The 13741-nt window shown below is 41.5% G+C and overlaps 1 long non-coding RNA gene across 1 annotated transcript; it reads right to left on the bottom strand.

Annotated features, from left to right (window-relative positions):
* Positions 1-4009: 4009 nt before the first annotated feature.
* LOC131307804 (uncharacterized) lies at positions 4010-5677 on the bottom strand. Its single transcript, XR_009194234.1, has 2 exons — positions 5305-5677; positions 4010-4804 (listed from the first exon to the last, which is right to left on the bottom strand). It is a non-coding gene; the product is annotated as an uncharacterized LOC131307804 (long non-coding RNA).
* Between the last annotated feature and the right edge of the window lie 8064 nt (positions 5678-13741).

Raw genomic sequence — 13741 nt, 5'->3', positions numbered from 1 at the left:
AAACGGTAAAATAATGTACGAGTACATCCATACGGTACCAAACCACACCAAAATGGTACAATACAGTACGAGTACCTCCATATGGTACAAAATCACACCCAAATGGTAAAATAATGTACGAGTACATCCATACGGTACAAAAACCACACAAAAACAATACCATAACATACGAGAACCTCCATACGGTACAACCCACACAAAAACGATACAAAACCATACGAGTACATCCATACGGTACCAAACCACAGCAAAACGGTACAATACCGTACGAGTACCTCTATACGGTACCAAAATACACAAAAACGGTACAATACCATATGTTTACATCCATACAGTACCAAACCACACCAAAACGGTATAATACCGTACGAGAACCACTACACGGTACCAAACCACACCAAAACGGTACAATACCATACGTGTACATCCATACGGTAACAAACCACAACAAAATGGTACAATACCGTAGGAGTACCACAATACGGTACAAAAACATACCAAAATGGTACAATATTGTACGACAACATCCATACGGTACAAACCAATACCAAAACGGTACAATACCGTACGAGAACCACTATACGGTACCAAACCACACCAAAACGGTACAATACCATACAAGTACAACCATACGGTACCAAACCGCACCAAAACGGTACAATACCATGCGAATACATCCATACGGTACCAAACCACACCAAAATGGTACAATACAGTACGAGCACCTCCATACGGTACAAAATCACACCCATACGGTAAAATAATGTACGAGTACATCCATACGCTACAAAAACCACACCAAAACAATACCATACCATACGAGAACCTCCATACGGAACCAAACCCTACTAAAACGGTATAATTCCGTACAAAAACTTCTATATGGTACCAAACCACACCCAAACAGTACAATACCATACGAGTATATTTATACGGTACCAAACCACACCAAAACGGTACAATACCGTACGAGTACCTCCATACGGTACAAAACCACACCAAAACGGTTGAATATCGTACAACTACTGATACAGTACAAAGCCACACCAAAAAGGTATAATACCGTACGAGAACCTCTATACGGTACTAAACCACACCAAAAAGGTACAATACCATACGAGTACATCCATACGGTACCAAACCACACCAAAATGGTACAATACCGTACGAGAACCTTTATACGGTACCAAACCACACCAAAAGTTTACAATACCATAGGAGTATATTCATACGGTACCTAACCACACCAAAATGGTACAGTACCGTACGAGTACCTGCATACAGTACAAAACCACACCAAAACAGTACAATAGCGTACGAGTACATCCATACTATATAAAACCACACCAAAATGGTACAATACTATACGAGTACCTCCATACGGTACCAAACCAAACCAAAATGATACAATACCGCACGAGAACCTCTACACGGCACCAAACCTAAACAAAATGGTAAAATACCATATGTTTACATCCATACGGTACCAAACCACTCCAACACGGTACAATACCGTACGAGTACCTCCATATGGTACCAAACCACTCCAAAATGGTACAATACCGTACGAGAACCCCTATACGGTACCAAGCCACACCAAAATGGTACAAAACCATACGTTTACATCCATACGGTACCAAACAACACCAAAACGATACAATACCGTACGAGTACCTCTATACGGTACCAAACCACACTAAAACGGTACAATTCCAAACGTTTACATCCATACGGTACCAAACCACACCAAAATGGTATAATACCGTACGAGAACCTCTATACGGTACGAAACCACACCAAAACGGTACAATAGCTTACGAGTACGTGCATACAGTACAAAACCACACCAAAACGGCACAATACCGTACGCGAACATCCATACGGTACCAAACCACACCAAAATGGTACAATACCTTACGAGTACATCCATACGGTACCAAATCACACCAAAATGGTACAGTACCGTACGAGTACCTCCATACAGTATAAAACCAAACGAAAATGGTACACTAGCGTAAGAGTACATGCATACGGTACAAAACCACACCAAAACGGTACAATACCATACGAAAACCTCTATACGGTACCAAACTACACACAAACGGTACAATACCATACGAGTACATCCGTACGGTACCAAACCACACAAAAAGGGTACAATACCGTAGGAGTACCACCATACGGTACAAAACCAAACAAAAATCGCACAATATTGGACGAGTACATCCATACGGTACAAAACAACACCAACACGTTACAATTCCGTACGAGAACCACCATACGGTACCAAACCACACTACAACGGTACAATACCGTACAAGAACCTCTAGAAGGTTCCAAACGACACCAAAACGGTACAACACCATACGAGTACATCCATACGGTACCAAACCACACCAAAACGGTACAATACCATGAGAGTACATCCATACGGTACCAAACCACCCCAAAATGGTACAATATAGTACGAGTACCCCCATAAGGTACAAAACCACACCAAAACGGTACAATACTGTACGAGAATCTCCATACGGTACAAAACCACACCCAAACGGTGCAATACCTTACAAGTACGTCCATACAGTACCAAACCAAACAAAAACGGTACAATACGAAACCACACCAAAACGGTACAGTACCGTACGAGAACCTCTATACGATACCAAACCACATAAAAACGGTACAATACCTACGAGTACATCAATGTGGTACCAAACCACACCAAACGGTACAATACCGTAACTCTACCTCCATACGGTACAAAACCACACCAAAACGGTACAATATCGTCGAGTACATCCATACGGTACAAAACCACACCAAAACGGTACAATACCGTATGAGAACCTCCATACGGTATCAAACCACACTAAAATGGTACAATTCCGTACGAAAACCTCTATACGGTACCAAACCACACCCAAACGGTACAATACCAAACGAGTACATCCATAGGGTACCAATCCACAATAAAAAGGTACAATACTATATGAGTACCTCCATACGGTACAAAACCACACCAAAATGGTAAAATATCGTACGAGTACTCATACAATACAAAATCACACCAAAAAGGTGCAATACCGTACGAGAACCTCTATACGGTACCAAATCACACAAAAACGGTACAATACCATACGAGTACATCCATACGGTACCAAACCACACCAAAACGGCACAGTACCGTACGAGTACCTCCATACAGTATAAACCACACCAAAATGGTACACTAGCGTAAGAGTACATCCATACGGTACAAAACCACACCAAAACGATACAATACCGTACGAGTACCTCCAGACGGCACCAAACCACACCAAAACGGTACAATACCGTACGAGAACCTCTACACGGCACCAAACCACACCGAAATGGTACAATACCATATGTTTACATCCATACGGTACCAAATCACACCAAAACGGTACAATACCGTAGGAGTTCCACCATATGGTACAAAACCACACCAAAAGGGTACAATATTGTACGAGTACATCCATACGGTACAAAACAAGACAAAAAACGGTACAATACCGTACGAGAACCTCCATATGGTACCAAACCACACTAAAACGGTACAATACCGTACGAGAACCTCTATGTGGAACCAAACAACACAAAAACGGTACAATACCATATGGCCTCGTTTGATTCGGGGACTAAAACAGACAGGATTAAGAGTCCTGGGATTTGTAATCCTGGATTATTTGTCCTGGTACTAATTTAGTCCTGAATCCTATACAATCCCATGTTTGATTCGCACAGGATTAATATTGGGATATCCCATGCTGGAGCCAATCCTATGTTTGGTTCTGTCACTAAATTTTGGGATTAATTTCAGGACTATGTCTCTCTAAAAAGAAAAAGAAAAAAAAAACTGGGCATTCATATTTTATAACCTTTCTCAAGCAATACACGTTCTCAACAAAAACAAGTTTCCATGTTCTTCTTTTTCCTCCACTTGCTTTGCAAGCAAACAAGATGTTAGTCAGATACTATGACTGGAAGATGATTGAATCAGACCATGAATTCAATAAAATAAATATGGGCATTGCAACCAACAATAATCTGGGCATTGCAACCGAACAATTCCACAATTTGGGCACATATTTTCCAACATAGTTACAAATAAAGTGCCATAACAAAATGCCAATTCCAGGACTATTTGTCTCTCCCATAACATGCTAAAGCCATCACAAAAAATGCATGACATAAAGCACCACCCAACTTGTCGGCGAAATTATTCATTCCAGAAAGAGCATAAGAAGCAGTACACAATTCCACCTGGAACTCATCTTTTCCATGATCATATCATCTAACAAAGCAATTGCTCCATTCCCAGACTTGACATCCCATGCACCATCAATAACAAAGGTCTCTTCCTTCTCCATGATCGCATTATCTTCATCCCTGGAAAAACAAAAACTCACTTGGTCCCCCTTTTTAGTCTCCTCTTGCATCACTAAAGAATCAACACAAGCTTGATCCTCATTTAATATTCCTTGTCTACTAGGCCATAGGCAACAATGGTTATTTACATGGCTAACAAACCTAACCGAATATGCGTTGTACGAAAAATCTTACCTTACATTAGTCCTCCCAAATTATATCGCTATCTACTCCAATTGATCAAGCAAATCCAAATGATGTGTGGTGTCAAGAGTAATACCTCTCGAGCAACATGGACAATAATTACAGCCACACCACACATCATTTGGATTTGCCTGATCAAATGGGTAACTACGATGAACACCTGGATCTCCTCTGATGTACAATCTAACCCATTTCCAGTGATATTGTACATCTATAGTAAGCAAGTAATTGTAATAAGTAACTATCAAATAATGATTTAATTACATGTACGAAGGGGAAAACAAATCAGTTGAGGAATAGAGATAGTTAATTCTCCATAATGTTAGAAATTTTAGAAGTAAAAACATGAGCTATTTTGCCAGACATTAGGTTCGAATACCTTCCCTATGGAAAAGCCCCATCTAGCAGCCCAAAAAAAACATCCCTGAACCCAATCTATTTCAAATCGAAACTCAAACAACTAGGGCTTCTCAAATCAGATAAGGAAATCAAAAAAGAAACCGAAATAGCTAGGGGTTTTAAATAGGGGAAAAAAATCCAAATCGAAAAACCGCTTTTGTTTCAGAAAGATTCTCACCTTCAGGTTAGGGTTTTGTTTCAGAAACAGATCTGAGAAAATTATCGGGAAAAGGGAGAAAATCGAAAAACATAGGTTAGGGTTTCGTAGGCGACATAGTGAAAAAGGGTACGAAATGGGGTAATCGAAGTCACCTGGTTCGATTTCTTGAAGATATTTGAGAAGTTCCTCCGGTGATGGGTCTGACCGAAGTCGTGATGGTGTCGACTGGTGGGAGAGACGGAGAGAACGCCGAATGGGAAGAAGAACGGTCGAGAGATGGAAAGAACGAAGATTTTTATTTCCGTGGCATTTTTGCAATTATTCACTCGTCACCTTCCGTGTTTTTTAGTCCGAGAATAACAATCCCTACCCCCCCCCATGGGACAACTTAGTGACCCCCATATAGGGATTAAATGAATCCTGGTATTAGTAATCCCAAGAGCTTTTGCAGGAACCAAACGAGGGAAAACCTGGGATTAGGTGCGCCTAGTCCAATCCCAAGCACCTAATACCCGAATCAAACGAGGCCTACAAGTACAGCCATACGGTACCAAACCACACCAAAATGGTACAATACTGTACGAGTTCCTCCATACGGTACAAAACCACACCAAAACGGTCCAATACCATACGAGAACATCTATACGGTACCAAACCAAACTAAAACGGTACAATACTGTACGAGAACCTCTATACGGTTCCAAACCACACAAAAATGGTACAATATCTACGAGTACATCAATACGGTACCAAACCACACCAAACGGTACAATACCGTACGAGTACCTCCATACAGTACAAAACCACACCAAAACGGTACGATATCGTACGAGTACATCCATACGGTAAAGAACCACACCAAAACGGTACAATACCGTACGAGAACCTCCATATAGTACTAAACCATACTAAAACAGTACAATACCGTACGAAAACCTCTATACGGTACCAAACCACACCCAAATGGTACAATACCATACGAGTACATCTATACGGTACCAAACCACACCAAAACAGTACAATACCGTACGAGTACCTCCATACGGTACCAAACCACACCAAAACGGTACAATACCGTACGAGAACCTCTATACGGTACCAAGCCACATCAAAATGGTACAATACCATATGTTTACATCCATACGGTACCATACCACACCAAAACGGTACAATACAATACGAGTACGTCCATATGAAACCATACAACACCCTAACGGTACAAAACCGTCCGAGAACGTCCATACGGTACCATACCACTCCAAAACGGTTCAATACCGTATGAGTATATCCAAACGGTACCAAACCACAAAAAAATGGTACAATACCGTACCGGTACATCCTTACGGTACAAAAACCACACCAAAATTGTAGAATACCGTACGAGTACCTCCATACGGTACCAACCACACGCAAACGATACAATACCGTACGAGAACCTCTATACGGTACCAAACCATATTAAAACGGTACAATACCATACGTTTACTTCCATACGGTACCAAACCACATTAAAACGGTACAATACCATACGTTTACTGCCATACGGTACCAAACCACACTAAAATGGTACAATACCGTACGAGTACTTCCATACCGTACCATACCACACAAAAACGGTACAATACAAGTACGTCCATACGAAACCATACAACGCCAAAACGGTACAATACCATTAGAACGTCCAAACGTTACCCTACCCCACCAAAAAAGTTCAATACCGTACGAGTACATCCAAACGGTACCAAATCACACCAAAATGGTACAATACCGTACCAGTACATCCATAAGGTACAAAACCACATCAAGACGGTGCAATACCGTATTAGTACAGCCATACGGTACCAGGCAACAGCAAAACGGTACAATATCGTACGAGAACCTCCATATGGCACCAAACCACAGCGTTCGAGAACGTCCATACGGTACCATACCACACCAAAGCGGTATAATACCGTACGAGAACTTCCCTACGGAACCATACCACATCAAAATGGTACAATACTATACGAGTACGTCCATACGGTACCATAGCACAGGAAAATGGTACAATACCGTACGACTAACTCCATAAGGCACCAAACACACCAAAACGGTACAATACCGTACGAGTTCGTCCATACAGTACCAAACCACACCAAAATGCTACAACACCGTACGAGTACATACATACGGTACCATACCACACCAAAACGTTACAATACTGTACGAGTACACCAACACGGTATCATACCGCACCAAAACGATACAATACTGTACGAGAACCTCGATACAGTATCAAACCACACCAAAATGGTACAATACCATACGAGTGTTTCCAGACGGTACCATACCACACCAAAATGGTACAATACCATACGGGTATCTCCATATCCAAACCACACCAAAACGGTACAATACCGAACGAGGACCTGTATATGGTACAAAACCACGCCAAAATCACACAATACGATACAAGTACGTGCATACGGTACCATACCACACCAAAATGGTACTATTCCGTACAAGTACCTTCATACGGTACCAAACCAAACCAAAACGTTACAAAACCACACCATACAAGTACATCCATACGGTATAAAAGCACACCCAAATGGTATAATATCGTACGACTACATCCACACGATACAAAACCACACCAAAATGGTACAATACCGAACGAGTACATCCATACGGTATGAAACCACACAAAAAGGGTACAATACCGACGAGTACATCAATACGGTACCAAACCACACCAAATGGTGCAATACCGTACGAGTACCTCCATACGGTACAAAACCACACCAAAATGGTACAATATCATCGAGTACATCCATACGGTACAGAACCACACCAAAACGGTACAATATCGTACGAGAACCTCCATAATGTACCAAACCACACTAAAACTGTACAATTCCGTACGAAAACCTCTATACGGTACCAAACCACACCCAAACGGTACAATACCATACGAGTACATCCATACGGTACCAAACCACACCAAAATAGTACAATACTGTACGAGTACCTCCATACGGTACAAAACCACACCAAAATGGTAGAATATCGTACGAGTACTCATACAATACAAAATCACACAAAAAAGGTACAATACCGTTCGAGAACATCTATACGGTAGCAAACCACACCAAAACGGTACAATACCATACGAGTAAAGCCATACGGTACCAAACCACACAAAAATGGTACAATACTGTACGAGTACCTCCATACGGTACAAAACCACACCAAAACGGTAAAATAATGTACGAGTACATGCATACAGTATAAAACCACACCAAAACGGTACAATACCATAAGAGAACCTCTATACGGTACCAAACCATACTAAAACGGTACAATACCGTACGAGAACCTCTATACGGTACTAAACCACACAAAAATGGTACAATATCTACGAGTACATCAATACGGTACCAAACCACACCAAACGGTACAATACCGTACGAGTACCTACATACAGTAAAAAAACAACACCAAAACGGTACAATATCGTACGAGTACATCCATACGGTAAAAAACCACACCAAAACGGTACAATACCGTACGAGAACCTCCATACGGTACTAAACCACACTAAAACGGTACAATACCATACGAAAACCGCTATACGGTACCAAACCACACCCAAATGGTACAATACCATACGAGTACATCCAAACGGTAAAAAACCACACCAAAACGGTACAATACCGTACGATTACCTCCATACGGTACCAAACCACACCAAAATGGTACAATACCGTACGAGTTCGTCCGTACAGTACCAAACCACACCAAAATGATACAATACCATATGTTTACATCCGTACGGTACCATACCACACCAAAACGGTACAATACAATACGAGTACGTCCATACGAAAGCATACAACGCCCAAACGGTACAATACCGTTCGAGAACGGCCATATGGTTCCATACCACACCAAAACGGTTCAATACCGTACGAGTATGTCCAAACGGTACCAAACCACACAAAAATGGTACAATACCGTACCAGTACATCCATAAGGTACAAAACCAAATCAAGACGGTGCAATAACGTACCAGTACAGCCATACGGTACCAGGCAACAGCAAAACGGTACAATATCGTACGAGAACCACCGTATGGCACCAAACCACACCGTTCAAGAACGTCCATAAGGTACCATACCACACCAAAGCGGTATAATACCATACGAGAACGTCCATACGGAACCATACTACACCAAAATGGTACAATACTATACGAGTATGTCCATACAGTACCATAGCACAGCAAAACAAAACAATACCGTACGACTAACTCCATAAGGCAACAAACCACACCAAAACGGTACAACATCGTACGAGTTTGTCCATACAGTACCAAACCACACCAAAATGCTACAATACCGTACGAGTACATACATACGGTACCATACCACACCAAAACGTTACAATACTGTACGAGTACACCAACACGGTATCATACCGCACCAAAACGATAAAATACCGTACGAGAACCTCCATACGGTATCAAACCACACCAACACGGTACATTACCATACGAGTACTTCCAGACGGTGCCATACCACACCAAAATGGTACAATACCGTACGGGTACCTCCATATCCAAACCACACCAAATTGGTACAATACCGTACGAGAACCTCTATATGGTACAAAACCACATACAAATCATACAATACGATACGAGTACATGCATACGGTACCATACCACACCAAAATGGTACAATACCGTACGAGTACCTCCATAAGGTACCAAACCAAACCAAAACGGTACAAAACCACACCATACAAGTACATCCATACGGTATAAAAGCACACCAAAATGGTATAATATCGTACGAGTACATCCATACGGTACAAAACCACACCAAAATGGTACAATACCAAACGAGTATATCCATATGGTACCAAACCACAGAAAAACGGTACAATACCTACGAGTACATCAATACGGTACCAAACCACACCAAATGGTACAATACCGTACAAGTACCTCCATACGGCACAAAACCACACCAAAACGGTACAATATCATCGAGTAAATCCATATGGTACAAAACCACACCAAAATGGTACAATATCGTAAGAGAACCTCCATACGGTACCAAACCACACTAAAACTGTACAATTCCGTACGAAAAACTCTATACGGTACCAAACCACACCCAAACGGTACAATACCATACGAGTACATCCATACGGTACCAAACCACACCAAAACGGTACAATATATTACGAGTACCTCCATACGATACAAAACCACATTAAAACGGTAGAATATCGTACGAGTACTCATACAATACAAAATCACACCAAAAAGGTACAATACCGTACGAGAACCTCTATACGGTACCAAACCACACCAAAATGGTACAATACCATATGAGTACAGCCATACGGTACCAAACCACACCAAAATGGTACAATACCGTATGAGAACCTTTATACGATACCAAACCACACCAAAATGGAAATATACCATGCGAGTATATCAATACGGTACCAAACCACACCAAAACAGTTCAGTACCGTACGAGTACCTTCATACAGTATAAAACCACACCAAAACAGTACACTAGCATAAGAGTACATCCATACGGTACAAAACCACACCAAAACGGTACAATACCGTAGGAGTACCTCCATACGGTACCAAACCACACCAAAACGGTAGAATACCGTACGAGAACCTCAACACGGCACCAAACCACACAAAATGGTACAATCCTAGATGTTTACATCCATATGGTACCAAATCACACCAAAACGGTACTATACCGTAGGAGTACCACCATACGGTACAAAACCACACCAAAAGGGTACAATATTGTACGAGTACATCCATACGGTACAAAACAACACCAAAACGGTACAATACTGTACGAGAACCTCCATACGGTACCAAATCACACCAAAACGGTACAATACTGTACGAGAACCTCTATATGGTACCAAACCTCACCAAAATGGTACAATACAATACAAGTACAGCCATACGTTACCAAACCGCACCAAAATGGTACAATACCATGCGAGTACGTCCATACGGTACCAAACCACACCAAAATAGTACAATACAGTACGAATACCTCCATACGGTACAAAACCACACCCAAACGGTAAAATAATGTACGAATACATCCATACGGTACAAAGACATACCAAAAGGATACAATACCATACGAGAACCTCTATACGGTACCAAACCAAACCAAAACGGCACAATACCGTACCAGAACCTCTATACGGTACCAAACCACACAAAAACGGTACAATACCTACGAGTACATCATTACGGTACCAAACCACACCAAACGGTACAAGACCGTACGAGTACCTCGAAACGGTACAAAACCATACCAGAACAGTACAATATCATACGAGTACATCCTTACGGTACAAAACCACACCAAAACGGTACAATACCGTACGAGAACGTCCATACGGTACTAAACCATACTAAAACGGTACAATACTGTACGAAAACCTCTATATGGTACCAAACCACACCCAAACGGTACAATACCATACGAGTACATCCATTCGGTACCAAACCACACCAAAATGGTACAATACCGTACGAGAACCATTATACGATACAAAACCACACCAAAATGGAAATATACCATGCGAGTATATCCATACGGTACCAAACCACACCAAAACGGTACAGTACCATACGAGTACCTCCATACAGTAAAAAACCACACCAAAATAGTACAATAGCATACGAGTACATCCATATGGTACAAAGCAACACCAAAACGGTACAATACCGTACGAGTACCTCCATACGACACCGAACCAAACCAAAACGGTACAATTCTGCACGAGAACCTCTACACGGCACCAAACCCCAACAAAATGGTACAATGCCATATATTTACATCCATACGGTACCAAACCACACCAAAACGGTACAATACCGTACGAGTACCTCCATACGGTACCAAACCACACCAAAACGGTACAATACCGTACGAGAACCTCTATACGGTACCAAGCCACACCAAAATGGTACAATACCATATGTTTACATCCATACGGTACCAAACCACACCAAAACGGTATAATACCATACGAGTACATCGATACGGTACCAAACCACACCAAAACGGTACAATTCCGTAGGAGTACCACCATACGGTACAAAACAACACCAAAATGGTACAATACCGTACGAGAACCACCATACGGTACCAAACCACACCAAAACGGTACAATACCGTACAAGAACATCTATAAGGTACCAAACCACACCAAAACGGAATAATACCATACGAGTACATCCATACGGTACCTAACCACACCAAAACAATATAATACCATGCGAGTACATCTGTACGGCACCAAACCACACCAAAATGGTACAATACAGACAGTACAAAACCACACAAAAATGGTAAAAATTAATGTTTGAGTACGTCCATACGGTACAAAACCACACCAAAACAGTACAATACCGTACGAGAACCTCCATACGGTACCAAACCACACCCAAACGGTACAATACCTTACGAGTACGTCCATATAGTACAAAACCACTGCAAAACGGAACAAAACTGGACGAGAACATTCATACGGTACCAAACCACACCAAAATGGTAAAATACCATACGAGTACATCCATACGGTTTCAAACCACACCAAAATGGTAAAATACCGTACGAGAACCTTTATACGGTACCAAACCACACCAAAACGGTACAATACCTTTACGAGTATTTCCATACGGTACCATACTATACAAAAACGATACAATACAATACGAGTACGTCCATACGAATCCAAACAACGTCAAAACCGTACAATACCATTAGAACGTCCAAACGGTACCCTACCACACTAAAAAAGTTCAATACCGTACGAGTACATCCAAACGGTACCAAATCACACAAAAATGGTATAATACCGTACCAGTACATCCATAAGGTACAAAACCACATCAAGACGGTGCAATACCGTACCAGTACAACCATACGGTACAAGGCAACAGCAAAATGGTACAATATCGTACGAGAACCTCCATATGGTACCAAACCACACCGTTCGAGAACTTTCATACGGTACCATACCACACCAAAGCAGTATAATACCGTACGAGAACTTCCATAAGGAACCATACCACACCAAAATGGTACAATACTGTACGAGTACGTCCATACAGTATAAAACCACACCAAAACGGTGCACTAGCGTCAGAGTACAAGCATACGATACGAAACCACACCAAAACAGTGCAATATCAAGCGAGAACCTCTATACGGTACCAAATCACACCAAAACGGTACAATACCATATGATTACATCCATACGGTACCAAACCACATCAAAACGGTACAATACCGTAGGAGTACCACCATATGGTACAAAACCACACCAAAATGGTACAATATTGTACGAGTACATCCATACGGTACAAAACAACACCAACACGGTACAATACCGTACGAGAACCACCATACGGTACCAAACCACACCAACATGCTACAATACCGTACGAGTACATACATACGGTACCATACCACACCAAAACGTTACAATATTGTACGAGTACACCAACACGGTATCATACCGCACTAAAACGATACA

This window comes from Rhododendron vialii, chromosome 11a, assembly GCF_030253575.1.
Source record: "Rhododendron vialii isolate Sample 1 chromosome 11a, ASM3025357v1".
NCBI classification, from domain to species: Eukaryota; Viridiplantae; Streptophyta; class Magnoliopsida; order Ericales; family Ericaceae; genus Rhododendron; species Rhododendron vialii.
Note: the sequence above shows the minus strand (reverse complement) of the source record. Positions and strands in the feature narration are given on the sequence as shown.